The sequence below is a fragment of the Lepidochelys olivacea genome, assembly GCF_965140295.1.
Source record: "Lepidochelys olivacea isolate rLepOli2 genome assembly, chromosome: 3".
Taxonomy (NCBI): domain Eukaryota; kingdom Metazoa; phylum Chordata; order Testudines; family Cheloniidae; genus Lepidochelys; species Lepidochelys olivacea.
The window spans coordinates 66,977,603-66,982,500 of record NC_140413.1 but is presented as its reverse complement, the minus strand read 5'-3'; the positions used below and the strand labels follow the sequence as shown (position 1 = coordinate 66,982,500).

The 4,898-nt window shown below is 34.6% G+C and overlaps 1 protein-coding gene across 4 annotated transcripts in view; it reads left to right on the top strand.

The window, feature by feature from the left end:
* The window catches only part of SYNCRIP (synaptotagmin binding cytoplasmic RNA interacting protein), a 38,689-nt gene extending 34,717 nt beyond the window's left edge, over positions 1 to 3,972 (top strand). For all 4 annotated transcript variants that reach the window (XM_084624071.1, XM_084624070.1, XM_084624069.1 and 1 more), the window contains exon 12: positions 1 to 3,972. This exon is cut by the window's left edge. The gene's annotated coding sequence lies outside the window, so the exon portion shown is untranslated.
* The last annotated feature ends 926 nt before the right edge of the window (positions 3,973 to 4,898 follow it).

Sequence of the window (4,898 nt, the reverse complement as noted above, 5' to 3'; positions counted from 1 at the left end):
TCAGGTGTAATCATCAGAGCTGGTTAGTCAGGCATTCCAGATAGTGGTTCTTTTCAGAACCTTTTTTAAAGGGTTGGTTAACTACCTCAGTAGCAGAGGATTGAACTATACCCTGTCTGTACTGTACATAGAAAATCTTTGTAGATAAAAGCAAGGCTTGTTTAATATGATATGAGGGTAAGATAATATACCAAATGTAACATTCTTAGTTGCCTTTAGTTTCAGAGGCTTTGTAAGATTTCCTCATGACCATCATAACAGGCCTTGCTTTTGTCGTATTTTGTGGCTGAAAAAGCAGCCTTGCTTCTTCAGATATTGTAGTTATTTGGATGTATAATAGTTTAGCAAGATGTTACTTTTGTAAGACATCAGATGTTCAAAAAAGTGCATCAGCAACTTGTACTAAATACTGCAGTGTCCCTTTATAAAAGGTCAGACTAAAACTGACAACTGTACAGTGAAGCCTGACATTTGGATATTTTGAAGTTTTTCATAAATCATAGAAAATAGTATATGGCTGTAGTTTAGCTTTTTAGGTAAAAGGTATGTTTTCATTAGTGCATTTCTTATTGCTGATCGCTGTAAAAACATGTGGATCAGCTTTCCATTTCTCTTATGCAGATCATGATAACCTGTAGAGTAGAGTACAATCATTTGTGCTATGTTTTTAATTTTCTAAAGCACCTTGATGACAGTGAGCGTTCAGTGGTGAAGCACCCTCTATTGAATCACCTTTCAAAAAAAAAAAAATTAAGTCCAAACTCGTATAGGTAAAGACAAGTGAAATTATGATTTAACTTGGACTTGACATAATGAGCTTCCCTTATCCCCTTTCCCAAAGGGATACTGCAGTTATACTACATACCCATAGGCACCACAATGAAAATTGAAGCTTATACCTAATTAAGGTTTTATACACACCAGTTCCCCCCAGTAAATGCAAATTTTATTAAAAAATTAGATATGTCATATGTTGAAAATGCTCATGGCAAACAATCATTTTGCATTCCTGCAAATAAAATTGTTTTATACTGTAAGCTGGAGGCGAGTGTAACTTATTTTTGTAATAAAGTTTTTATTTTTTTTATGTGTCATTAATATAAATGTGTGTTAGTACAGAGATCTTCTGGTTTAAAAACTTAGAATCGCACACATTTCAGTATGTTTACTTGTATTTACATAATTTTAGAATAGTGGTTGCCAATAGCCTGTATGTTTCACATTAATTGAATTTTTTGTTACCTTAATAAACCATTTTAGTATGTTGTATGTCAATTACTGGGATAGCTGGGACATGAAGTGTAATTTAAAATTGTCAAGTATTCATTGGAATATGTAAATGTGCCTTGCCAGTTATGAACCTTAAACATAAGTGGATGATGGTAAATTGAGTAGTCAATGCTTAATGAGGCATTTGCTGCCACAGTTTCGTAAACTGCCCATGCTAAAGAAAGTACTTCTTTTTCCTCAGATTTGAGCATAAAAGTATGATATTGAATCAGCTTCTAAAATTTCAAACATTGATAGAATATTAGGCTAATGGAAAGTGGGTTTGCTAAATACATGTACCCTTACGTATAATTTTGAAATTCAGTGTAATCTTTGATGCTGGCAATTCCCAGTGTCAAGGAGTTAATGCTCCCTTCAAAAGAGGTTGCCATGCCTACTGGCACTTTTACTGTCATATATGGTTTTATAAGGAACACTGTCAGGGTGTTTGTATCACTTTTACAGTAAGTCACAAATTTGGGTTTAATGAATTGGGCACTGGGGAAGAGGCAAAATCCTCCAATTTCTATATCACTTAAATCTCTCCATTGCTGAAAAATTGAAAAATGCTTTTGTGGTCTCACAAGTGCTACTTTTTTCCCCTCTCTGTTGGAAAAACTGAAAACCTTCTATTTTCAGAATTGTGTTAACAATTGGTGCTGGTGGGCAAAGAAGATATGACACTAAGGCACTATGTAAGTTGAAATTGTGGACAAATATCCATCCATTTCAGCTCTAATTAAAGTACAGAGGGAAAATATTGGAAAACGTTAAAATTGACAAGGAAGTGTTTTTGTTTGAATGGAATGTAAGCAATGGTGAGTAAACAAAACTACCAGAATCTTGACAGTGTTCTTTTTAATAATTATGAACTCAAGCCATTATAACTTTTAAAATTAAATATGATTTGCACTGTTCTGATATTGGTGCAGTTTTTTAGCAATATGATCTGAAAGCTAAAGTAAAAATGCATGTGATGACTTCATGATATTGTGCAAAATAAGTTTTCAAAACAAGAAATGTTAAGATGTTTGCAAAGCTTTAAATTTGGTTGTTAAAGGAAACAAAACAAACTTCAATATTACGTATTAATGATATTGAAGATGGGCAAGTGCATATATAAAAGGTTGGTTTGTTGTACTGGGTGTTGGTAAACTTGAAATGTTCTACAGCAATAATGCAGTTTTTATGGAATATGATATAAATGAACATAATACACACACTTCCTATCAACATGTTAAAAGCAACTGTTTACTATCTAAAATATTTTACTACCTGCAGTTGTGTTCATGGGGTCTTTCTCTGCTGAAATAGTTGGAAAGAATTGAGTATGAGCTCTAATAGTTCCACACTAGTGTGTGCAGATCTCTTCCAAAATTCACAGGATAGTTGAATTTAAGAAGAAATTAGAAACCTGTGCTGCTTAACACTTCTGGTTTATAAACACTCCAAAAATGTCATTTGAAAGTATGCTTCGTTTTAAAATTCAAGTTTGTTTTTGTTAAAAGGGGGTTGTACAGTCCTGTTACTATTGTGTTCTTTTTTTAAAGAAGCATGGTTAAATCCAACTTCACTCAAAACTTAGGATATGTGAAAAAGCTTTTTACAAGTCTTCAGATCAGTACCTTACCAGGAACTTATTTAGAATGAAGACCATTTTAAAAATAAACTTAGTCCTGTCCTGTGTGCAGCCTGCACGTTCCTGAGCATGTGAAAGTGAAATTGACTAAAATACTTCCATTGTCTAAGCTGAGAAATGCAAAAAGGAAATAACAGTGAAAGGAGAAACTATTTTAATAATATAGGTAATTAAAAATTATATTTTTGTTTTACTTTTACCTGAATGTCCCTGTAAACACTACAGATTTAAAAGAAGGGAAATTGCTATTGTTGCTATACTGTGATAACAGGATGACATTAGAACTTCAAATTACACAAGTCTTCTCTTAAAGTGACACCTACCAATTCTAAATCAAACTTCTGTCTGAAAATATTACCTGCTATTCCATATCTCACACAATTGCTATTACTAAAACCTGTTTTTTCTTTTCCAGTTTCACTTTGTGCATTTGTCAGTACTTATAGTCTGTTTCACTCTTCCCTTGTTTAGCCAGTCTATTATATTTGTGTGTGATTTTTACAAAGCAATAGGAGAAAAAAAATTAAGTGTAACATACACAGAAATGGAGACCTAGGTTGGTGGCTACATAAAAATAAGTGTGACCGTTTTCTGAATTCACCAAGTCTCAAGCTGATAGTGCTCCTTTCATACCAAAATTAGTTACAATCAAACACATTGGTGAGGACTTAATGAAGAGGATGATGCTTGCTTAAAATCATCTCAGAAGCAGGTATTGGAAATATATATACACACACAATAAGAAAAATGCATTATTTCTCAAAATGCTCTGTAATCTGAAAACTCTCAGATTTTGTTTTGTTTGCACAGATATGAAGCTTAGATGACTTGGTTCCTAATTCTGTAACCAGCTCAGCATGAGCATAGGGATCTGGCTAAATTTTTTAAATTGGGGCTCAAACTGTTAACCAGCCATCTTTGCTGGCTACGAGCACTTGCTTTAACTGATCTCAAGTCTGAGAGAGGACCAGCTCCATCAGCTGAGCCAGGATTTCTAGTGCCAAGCTTCTGCGTTGAAGTGCTTTTCTCACTGACTCTGCCTGCCAAATAAAAATGACAAGTTATTTTCTAGTCCATTTTTCTGCATGCCACTCTGGTAAAGCATAAGAGAGTCTTGCTAAAGATCCTTTTTTGTGTGAGAGAGGCAGGGAGAAAACAGAAAGACATACCGCTATTTTGGTTCTCCACAACTTTGTGATGAGATACCAAAATTAGGCCACTGAAAACCTCTGTCCCACCATGCAAAACTACTTTTGTATAATGCTTTTTTGGACCAATCTGATTAAAACTTCTCATGCAAATTTGCCAGATCTGTGTTCAGACATATAGGGCAAAGGAAGCTGATTTTTTTTGTTTGTAGCTTTCAGTCCTGCTTTTACAGGACATCCTAGTCACTAAAGGACTTTGAGTGTCAATATTACTATAAATGCTGATATTTTATTAGCTTATTTAAATTTGGAGAAAGGGACATTTGTTATGGCGAAGTCCTAGATAAAATTTTAGCTGGTTGATGGGATAAAGAATAGTTTTTTCCCCAACCTAAGGTGGTCACTCAAGTGGATAGCTGAGCTCACCTGGGAACACTTGGTCAAATTTAGTATCATTAACATTTAATGAGAATATCTTCCCAAGGCCTCAACATTTTTCTGAACATGTGGCAAGAGCTAGATAATTCATTGGAGAGTAGCAGCAATTGTAACAGTTGTCTGCTGTTCTGCAGTATCACAAGTCTAGGAGTACTAGTCCTCCTGGTAGGTAAGTAAATATACAACTTCTTGACTGTAGTGCAATGTATCTGGATTAGATTAGTTTCAGGTAGTGGCAAACTACAAAGACCAGAAAATACTATGTGGCTGTAGGAGTTCTCTTGGTTTCTGAATGTTAAAGGAGTGAGACATCTGCTCCATGTCACCTTCACACAGTGATGTAACTGGTAATATACTAGCCAAAACCAGCAGCACAAGAAGTCTGGTTTCCTTCTAGGCTGAAA